Source organism: Dendrobates tinctorius, unplaced genomic scaffold (genome assembly GCF_039654945.1).
Source record: "Dendrobates tinctorius isolate UK_male_01 unplaced genomic scaffold, ASM3965494v1 ptg000138l, whole genome shotgun sequence".
NCBI lineage: Eukaryota > Metazoa > Chordata > Amphibia > Anura > Dendrobatidae > Dendrobates > Dendrobates tinctorius.
In genome coordinates this window covers 17,340,439-17,350,573 of record NW_027361806.1, presented here as the reverse complement: position 1 = coordinate 17,350,573, position 10,135 = coordinate 17,340,439, and the positions used below count along the sequence as shown (strand labels likewise).

Here is a 10,135-nt window from a genome sequence, read left to right as displayed (position 1 = left end):
GTAGTCTGAGTAATGAATGACGGCATGTTGCCTTTTTCTATACAGAATCATGGGGTTGGGGGCCAGATCTGCACAGGGGATTCCTGTTACCCTATGGGCCAGTCCGAGCCTGTGTGTATATGTTTGTGTGTGTATCTGTGTAGATGTGTGTGTCTGTGTCTGTGTGTATCTGTGTAGTGTAGAGCTCGTTCACATGGTGGATTTCCGTGTCACTTTACCTCGCGGCCGTCTCCGCTAATCCCTCCTCTTTTCCCGCCTTTTTCTTCCTTATTCTCCTCACTAGCTGTGACCACGCCTACACAGAAGAGGTGGAGCTTGTGACAAGGTGGGCGGGCCCTTTCTGAAGGCTTCTTCTGACGTCACGATCTTTCCCAGCATTCCCGAGCATTCACTGCCTTGGCAACCGAGGAGTGAGACCGAGGCGCGGCCGGGTGAGAGGTCAGCGGAGAGACACCGAGCCAGGCAGCGGGCGGCGGCGGCTCGGAGTCACCGGGAGGAGCTCAGGCGGAGGTGGTGAGAGGAGCGGACTTGGCGACACTTGTGCGGGGCTGTCAGGTAGGAGTTGTGCGCGGCTCGTCCCGGGAGCCGTCTCCCTCCTGTCAGTGCCGTCTCCCTCCTGTCAGTGCCGTCTCCCCCCTGTCAGTGCCGTCTCCCCCCTGTCAGTGCCGTCTCCCCCCTGTCAGTGCCGTCTCCCCCCTGTCAGTGCCGTCTCCCCCCCCCTGTCAGTGCCGTCTCCCTCCTGTCAGTGCCGTCTCCCCCCTGTCAGTGCCGTCTCCCCCCTGTCAGTGCCGTCTCCCCCCTGTCAGTGCCGTCTCCCCCCTGTCAGTGCCGTCTCCCCCCTGTCAGTGCCGTCTCCCCCCTGTCAGTGCCGTCTCCCCCCCCCTGTCAGTGCCGTCTCCCCCCCCTGTCAGTGCCGTCTCCCCCCCCCTGTCAGTGCCGTCTCCCCCCCCCTGTCAGTGCCGTCTCCCCCCCCCTGTCAGTGCCGTCTCCCCCCCCCCTGTCAGTGCCGTCTCCCCCCCCCCCTGTCAGTGCCGTCTCCCCCCCCCCTGTCAGTGCCGTCTCCCCCCCCCCTGTCAGTGCCGTCTTCCCCCCCCCTGTCAGTGCCGTCTTCCCCCCCCCCCCCCTGTCAGTGCCGTCTTCCCCCCCCCCCTGTCAGTGCCGTCTTCCCCCCCCCCCCTGTCAGTGCCGTCTTCCCCCCCCCCCCTGTCAGTGCCGTCTTCCCCCCCCCCCCTGTCAGTGCCGTCTTCCCCCCCCCCCCTGTCAGTGCCGTCTTCCCCCCCCCCCCTGTCAGTGCCGTCTTCCCCCCCCCCCTGTCAGTGCCGTCTTCCCCCCCCCCTGTCAGTGCCGTCTTCCCCCCCCCCTGTCAGTGCCGTCTTCCCCCCCCCCTGTCAGTGCCGTCTTCCCCCCCCCCTGTCAGTGCCGTCTTCCCCCCCCCCTGTCAGTGCCGTCTTCCCCCCCCCCTGTCAGTGCCGTCTTCCCCCCCCCCTGTCAGTGCCGTCTCCCCCCCCCCCCTGTCAGTGCCGTCTTCCCCCCCCCCTGTCAGTGCCGTCTTCCCCCCCCCTGTCAGTGCCGTCTTCCCCCCCCCTGTCAGTGCCGTCTTCCCCCCCCCTGTCAGTGCCGTCTTCCCCCCCCCTGTCAGTGCCGTCTTCCCCCCCCCTGTCAGTGCCGTCTTCCCCCCCCTGTCAGTGCCGTCTTCCCCCCCCTGTCAGTGCCGTCTTCCCCCCCCCCTGTCAGTGCCGTCTTCCCCCCCCCCCCCTGTCAGTGCCGTCTTCCCCCCCCCCTGTCAGTGCCGTCTTCCCCCCCCCCCTGTCAGTGCCGTCTTCCCCCCCCCCCTGTCAGTGCCGTCTTCCCCCCCCCCCCTGTCAGTGCCGTCTTCCCCCCCCCCCCCCTGTCAGTGCCGTCTTCCCCCCCCCCCCTGTCAGTGCCGTCTTCCCCCCCCCCCCCCTGTCAGTGCCGTCTTCCCCCCCCCCCCCCTGTCAGTGCCGTCTTCCCCCCCCCCCCTGTCAGTGCCGTCTTCCCCCCCCCCCTGTCAGTGCCGTCTTCCCCCCCCCCCCTGTCAGTGCCGTCTTCCCCCCCCCCCCCCTGTCAGTGCCGTCTTCCCCCCCCCCCCCCTGTCAGTGCCGTCTTCCCCCCCCCCCCTGTCAGTGCCGTCTTCCCCCCCCCCCCTGTCAGTGCCGTCTTCCCCCCCCCCCCCTGTCAGTGCCGTCTTCCCCCCCCCCCCCGTCAGTGCCGTCTTCCCCCCCCCCCCCCCTGTCAGTGCCTGTTCTTCTCCAGTCGGCAGTGGATCCTCGGTCAGATGTTTGGTCGCTGCAGGCGTTCGGGCCACAGATCTGAATATTTCGGTTCTTTGAGTCTCGCTCCTGTCTTGGTCAATCTGTGATGTCTGGTGTCGGGCAAAACCTCCCGAGGTCTTTTGACGCAGGAGATGCTTCAGTAAAACGGCGCCAGTGATTTTATTTTTTTCTGCGTCTGTGCCGCTGGCTTATTTATTTTTTTTACTGTGTATATGATCTAATTTGGGCTTTCAAGAGGACGCCGCCTGAAGAACGGATGGATCGCTTCTTTTAGTCTCTTCACGGCTTTTGAAGTGGTAAAAAAAAAGGTGAAATAAGCCGACACGTGTGCACAGCGAGTGGTCGGACGTTGTCTGTATGTGGTCATTGTTTTTTCTCTTTTTTTTGTGGTTATTCAGGTTGGTTCCATTTGGAATCCGCCTGAAAAATATGTTGTGTGCTCATAACCTAAGACTTGTCTGACCGAGGGTAAATCTGTGTCTCGCTTTATGTATTGCCCTGCCAGTATGTTTCCCGGGAGCCACTGCACGGGCGTCCTTGTCTGATCCGGGGCGCCGGCCGACGAGATGCATCTATCATACGCAGTGATTGGGGTCAGTGCTTTCTCTCTTCCCTTCTGTGTAGTTTTATTCATGCTATTCTCTGGTATCAGAGATTCCAGACTATACAGCATAGTCCCCTCCAGTAGATGAGTCCGATCACTCCCTTTCCCCATGATGTTCAGCGGAGATGTCATCAGTGTCTTCCCCTTCTCTTGGCGCTCTCCCGGCTTTGGTAATACAGCTCCTTTAAATTTCTGCGTGTAACCTGTTCCCTCGATGTTACATAATCCTGTGCAGGAATCGTCCCTCCACATTGAGTCTTAAGAGCGTCCTATTGATCAAGCAGAGATTTAGATTATTTTTTTTTGGCTCCTGCTGCCATACAAGCCCTGCCAAGTTCCTATGGGCGCAGATTGCTGTGTGTTTGCTTATCTGTGTTTCCTTCGCCCTGTCTTGAAGTGAAGGTTGCCGCTTCCTTGGCGAGGCTCTAACCTTGAGTATTGTTATTGCAGACATGCGCTTTCACTTCTGCCGTCTTTCAGGCTGATGTATCCCAGTCTGCTTTCGTTACTTCTTTTCTCGTCCTTTTTAAGTTCATTGCTGGATTTAACTTTTTATTCTGTGTATTGAAGTTATACTTTCTCTCACTATACCGGGTGCATATTAGTTATTTTCTTGCCTGTTAACTTTTTCTGTTATTGCCCCATTGCTTTATTAATCTTCATACTGTCAGAGCATGCTGGGAGTCGGGGTCTTGCTGGAGGGCCGCAGGTTGGGCGCCCCTGCTGATCCATGGCCGATTTTCACACATCTGCCAATCAGTTCTGAGTATGGACCGTGAGGTTGTGACCATCTAGGGGCCTTCTGACCTGAACTAAACAGCCCACTACATACCGGTTGCTTTGGAGCTTGGGTCCGGAGACCTTCGTGCCGGTCTGGACATCACATCCTGTACTTCCCAGATGAGGGAAAGCAGCCTTAACCTCTTCTCACTCCTGCATTTGTGCACTGGTTTTGGAGCTTTTCCTGACACATCCATTAATTTTATTTTCGCTGGGTGGGATCAAAAAGTGGTTCATTTAATACTTGTCTGCAAAAACAAAAAACGTGCAGTATGTTGTTTTTTGTTTTTTTTTTTTTTTGCAATGGATCCCTATACCAAAGCATCCATGTAGACTGTGGTCAGTGACCGGGTACATTCCTATAAGGCATATGTCCTACAGTAGCCAGAAATGCAATAGGCTCTGTTCACATCTGCTTTATTCCTGTTCAATTATAGGAAAAGATGTGCTGGACACCAGCAGCTTCAGACAGACTCCGATGACCATAATGGGGTCCGTCTGCTTTCCGTCATAGTACTACATTACAGCCGGTCTACCCTGTCCAGGACTGTTTGCCGAAGCTATGGCAGAGACCAGGTCATGTTGGGCACCTGCTTGTAGAACTTGCGTATCGCCGCCCAATTCAGCACCACATAGATGTCACAATGTGCAATATGCGAGAGGAGATTAATTCACATGTGTCCAGGCCCCTCTGTCGCCTTTTTTTTCCCCTCTTCCTATAATTAATCCAGTTTTCAGAATCATTCATGTGAATTCTCTGGGATTTACAGCTGGATTAGTGTGCGGCTGACGTGACTTCTGAAATCCACGCCGCACATATTAAACCAATTACGGCTCGCTTTCATCAAACAGCTGTCAGAACAGATTTACTGTCTGATTTGAGGTTTCATTCCAGGTTTTGTTCCAAACCCAAAAATGGGTATAAAATGTGTCACTGAGAAGTGAAAGTAAAGACCCTGATGGGCAGGAAGAGGTTAACAGATATTGTTCCATGCATGGTTGGCACATTACACTTCATACATGTGATTATAAAGGCAGCGCCAAAGAGTTGTGCGAATGGGCTGTTTAAAATGGTTTTTGCCTCCTTGTAAAGTGATGGTGTATAGCAAGGATATGGCCTCCACTGGTCCTGAGATTGGAAGGACCGCCATGCTGTCACCGGACAGATCCCCTTGCTTTATGACGACAGGTGCAGTTCACTGCTGGTCCGGTTGTACAGGAGCACAGCTCTGCAGGCCGCAGAAATCCAGAAGAGCTGTAACGCATTGATTCACCATTTTTTCGGTCTCGCCCTCCCTCTCAGTGATTGGTAGAATATGACATCCAATTCCAATGTCACCCTAGCAGATGGGAGAATCAGAATTCCTGAAAAATAGTATTCTGTCTGGAGCCCTGACCATTCAGTAGAGTGAAGCTGAATGAGTCTCTGTGGACTCGCTATCCTCCATCCTCACCAATATTCATCATCTTCAGACATTCACAAAAACGTGGTTTGGCAAACAGAACACAGGGAAGAGCCCAGACATTACTGTGTGAACCAAGACTGAGAGGGGGGAGCGTGTCTGATCCACTCTACAGGGGCTTGGGGGGGAGGGGCGTGTCTGATCCCCCTGCGGGAAGTTGGGGGGGGGGGGGGGGTCGTGTCTTTGCTGCTTTACTTTTATCTATACAACTGCTCATGGCATAGCAGAAGGGCTTTAATTTGAGAATTTGAATTCAAGCCTTTCAGCAATGGCAGGAGCACAACATATAAGTGAAGAAATTCTAGCGACTATAGTGCTTATAAAGGGAAAGTTTGGAAATTACGGAACAATAGGGTTGGGGTGCAGGCGTTGGATATAATGACGGTATGTGCCTTTACGTTATATGGTGGCTTGAGAAGGTATTCACCCCCTTGGCTTTTTACCTGTTTTTTTACATCACAGCCTATTTAAATATTTCTGTAATCCGATTTGTATTTGATACATTAGCTCCAAGTTGGTTAAGTGAGAAAAAATATAGGATTAAATTATGAGATCAAACAGCTTAGAATTGACATGTGCATATGTATTCACCCCTTTTGCTACGAAGCCCCTAAAAATTTCTGGTGCAAGAAGTTCCCTTCATAAGTCACACGCTTAGTGACAAGATGTCCACCTGTGTGCAATCTAAGTGTCACATATCTGGGGGTGTATACACTTGAACCACAGAGGCTACAACACCTTTAGGCTGTGTGCCCACGATGCGATTTTTAAGCATTTTTGCTGTGAAAATGTTTAAAAATCTTGTACATGACGCACCCCATGCATTCCTATGGCATTCCGCACATGCTGTGCTAATGCTGCGCTTTTTTCCGTGGCGGAATCGCATCGTGGAAAAAATCGCAGCATGCTCATTCTTTTGTGCGGAATTGCCGCGATTCCGCACCCATAGGAATGCATGAGAATCAATTACTTCCCGCATGTGGCTATGCCCACCATGCGGGAAGCTAAGCGTCTCATGTGCGGTTGGTACCCACGGTGTGGAGGAGAGGAGACTGTCCTCCAGGCCCTGGGTACCATACCCCTGTAAAAAAAAAAAAAAAAAAAAAAAATCGGGGTATATTTACCTTCCGGCGTCACGCGCAGCCTTCCCGGGCCTCAGCGTTCCCAGTAATGCCTTGCGGCAAGGTCCTGTGATGACGTAGTCTCGCGTGACTCTAGCGGTCTCGCGAGATCGCTATAGTAACGCGAGACCAACGTCATCACAGGTCTCGCAAGGCATCGCTAGGAACGCTGAGGCCCGGGAAGGCTGCGCGTGACGTCGGAAGGTAAATATACCCCGATTTTTAATTTTTTTTTTTTTTTAAATCATGTTTAACATTTTATCTTTTACTATTGATGCTGCATAGGCAGCCTCAATAGTAAAAAGCTGGTCACACTTGTCAAACACTATGTTTGACGAGTGTGACCAACCTGTCAATCACTTTCCAAGCGATACTTGGAAAGTGCTTGAGAAAATCGCGGCAAAATCGCAAACAGAATCGCTGTGAAATCGCGCAGAAAAAAACGCGTGATTTCTGGGAAGGAGTCCGGTTTTCATTGTGCGTTTTAAAACGCTACGTGGGCCCATAGCCTTAAGCAAGAGGCACCCCTAACCAAAACACCACAATGAAGACCAATGAGATCTCCATACAAGTCATTGACAAAGTTGTTGAGAAGTACCAGTCAGGGTTGAGGTATTAAAAAATAAATAAAAAAAAAAAACTCCCAATCTCTGGTGATTCCCAGCCCCCCCCCCCCCCCCCCCTTCAAACCATCAAAACTATTGTCATCAAGTAGAAAGAACATGGTACCACAACAAACTTGCCAAGAGAGGGCGCCCACCAAACCTCTCAGCCTGGGCAAGGAGGGCATTAATCGGCGAGGCAGCACCGAGTCGAAAGGTAACCCTGAAGGAGCTGCAGAGTTCACAAGCAGAGACTGGAGTTTCTGTCCATATGACCACAATAAGCTGTACACTCCATAGAGGTGGCCTTTATGGAAGAGTGGGTAGCATAAAACTATACTTATACACAAAAATTTGTAGGGCTCGTTTTGGGTTTGCCAAATGACACATTGAAGAATGTATGAACGAAGAGGTGCTCTGGTCAGATGAGACCAAAATTCAACTTTCTGGCCACCAAAGTAACGCTATGTCTGGCATAAAACCAACACAGCTCATGACCGCAAGAACATCATCCCCACAATGAAACGTGGTGGCAGCATCATGCTGTGGGAATATTTTTCGGTAGCAGGGACAAGGAAAATAGTCAGTCGAGGGGAAGATGGATTGTGCGAATACAGGGATATTCTTGAGCAAAACCAGTTTGTCAGTGAGTTGAGAGTGTCCAGGTTACAACAAAACAATGACCCAATTCATACAGCTAAAGCAACACTCGAGTGGTTTAAGGGGAAATATGGAAATGTTTTGGGGTGGCCTAGACAATGCCCAGACCTTAATCTAATGGATAATATGTGGTCAGACTTGAAGATTGCTATTCACCAGAGGAAACCATCTACTTGAAGGAGATGGAACAGTTGGAATGGGCAAAAGTCCCAGTGGATAGATGAGAAAAGCTCAGAGACTTATCCAAAAGTGACTTGCAGCAGGAATTGGTGCAAAAGAAGGCTCTACATAGTACTGACTTTTGGGGGGTTATTAGTTATGCATGCATACTGTAGTTTTAAATGATTTTTAACTATTTGTTTACTTAATCTGAAAACCAAATGTCCACAGCTGTATGCATGTTCTTTACATAAACTGAGGCCAACTAAAAAAAACAAAAAAAAAGTAAAATTCTAGGTTGTGAGGTCGAAAAACATGGAAAATGCCATGGGGGTGAATACTTTTGCAAGCCACTGTATGATTGGAGCATCCATTTCCATTGTTGATCTACTGAAATTCCACTGGTGTTTTTCCAATGTTTGCAGGCTTCGCGTCTTGGAAGCTGCTCTGTATCCTCTGTGGCCACAGTGGTCCAGCACAATGGCCGGGTCCTCCGGATGATGTACACTAGGGTGACCGCAAAAAATCGATGTCGGAATTTTGTCCGTCTGGACCCCACAAAACGATTCCCCTTTCCAGATATTGAGAGCCAAAATTTGAGCTCGATCAAACGACGTTAACCCGTGCCGCTCGTCGCTCAAAGTTTGGAAAAATCCAAATTGAGGTATTTTAAGATTTAGGTATTTTGCATAGTCTGTTAGACTATAAAGAATGTGACAACATTGCAGAAATAGCCCTGACCAAATTTTCGAACCATTTGCGGTATTTGAATGCAGAGTTGGTGGGATTATTGTTTTTTGATTCCACCATTACAGACAATGAAAAGTTGTTAATGGCTAATAAATTGCTCAGTAGCACAGATGAACCATCAGAGCACGCTAGGGTTGTAAATCCAAAAGTTAGGAAAGAAAAATTAAAAGAGGTAGGAAGTAACCGACTTTAACAACCTTCTGACAAAAGATGAAGAACAAAAGCAATATGTCCTGCAAGTTGTAAGCAAATGCCGAGCATTATATTCTGACGTTTCAAAAACTACTTTAACAAAAGCTCTAGAGTAGATAAGATAACTATGTAAAATTATCATCTCATGTAGGTTAGCGTGCTCTGATGGTTCATCTGTGCTACTGAGCAATTTATTAGCCATTAACAACTTTTCATTGTCTGTAATGGTGGGATCAAAAAACGATAATCCCACCAACTCTGCATTCAAATACCACAAATGGTTCGAAAATTTGGTCAGGGCTATTTCTGCAATGTTGTCACATTCTTTATAGTCTAACAGACTATGCAAAATACCTAAATCTTAAAATACCTCAATTTGGATTTTTTCAAACTTTGAGCGACGAGCGGCACGGGTTAACGTCGTTTGATCGAGCTCAAATTTTGGCTCTCTCAATATCTGGAAAGGGGAATCGTTTTGTGGGGTCCAGACAAACAAGATTCTGACATTTTTTTCCCCCCCCATATGAGATCCGGTCACCCTAATGTACACGCACAGAAGAATCCAGATGTCACCGGGAGCTGATTAAGCTTTTCAGCTGAGCAGATCTGCCGGTTTCTGCTTTCTTTGTCCCTTTCTCTCGGGTTTTGGTTTTCTGATTGCACACACCCTGCTCACAGCTTCCATGTTCGGCCTCCAGTGCCCTATATTATATCTGTACTTGGAAGTATGTGGCAGGAGGCAAACGGGCACCACATCTGTCAGTGGGCGCTGCCATAAAACTGCCCTCTTCATATTGGGTGCATGTTACCCTACAAGATGAGCTATTTTCACACTATGATCAGAGGGTTTGTCCGGAGTCTGATCCACATCTGTCCATAGGTTGTGTGGTTGCAATTCCAGATACAGCCAGTGTGCTATTTTCTAGTACTGGGCTTTGTCTTGCAGTTGCACATGATGGTGTGTATACATAACCCTAATTATTAAAAGAGCGTTATGATTGATTTCATTAGGAACATGGGTCCATGGTTTATCACTGTAATAGCCGATGATTCTGATTGGCTTAGATCTTTCAAAGAGACTATTTGCTGGATGTGGATGCACGCATTAGCTTCTTTTGGATAGTTGAGATCCTAAAGGGTTTTTGTTTTTTTTTGTTTTTTATACAGATTTTCAAATTTTGTATTTAAAATCTGCAAAAATTCCACCGTGTCTGACCTAACTCTAAGGCCATATTCACACATCCATGCTTTGCAGGTTTTTCCAAACAGGTACCTGACCTGAGCTCGTCGGCCCCATACACACATATATGGGGGTGTCCGGTTTGGGTCTGGAGACCAGCGGCCTGATCGTCCAGATGTGTGAATCCGGCTTGAGTTTCTGGTGGGTGAGATATTGCAGATGGCGTCGGTATCAGAGCGTGGTGCCTTCATCATGGATTCAGTGATTGAGCATGTATTAAAGGGGTTGTCGTACAAGGAAGGACAGCACCTGCCATAAGCTCGCTCTTTA

The 10,135-nt window shown here is 49.9% G+C and overlaps 1 protein-coding gene across 2 annotated transcripts in view; it reads left to right on the top strand.

The window, feature by feature from the left end:
- Positions 1–320: 320 nt before the first annotated feature.
- GNG12 (G protein subunit gamma 12) overlaps positions 321–10,135 on the top strand; it is a 63,466-nt gene continuing 53,651 nt past the window's right edge. Inside the window, exon 1 of one of the 2 annotated variants that reach the window (XM_073544754.1) lies at positions 321–555. The gene's annotated coding sequence lies outside the window, so the exon portion shown is untranslated. The remainder of the gene's footprint in view (positions 556–10,135) is intronic. The other variant, XM_073544753.1, reaches the window with a different exon arrangement.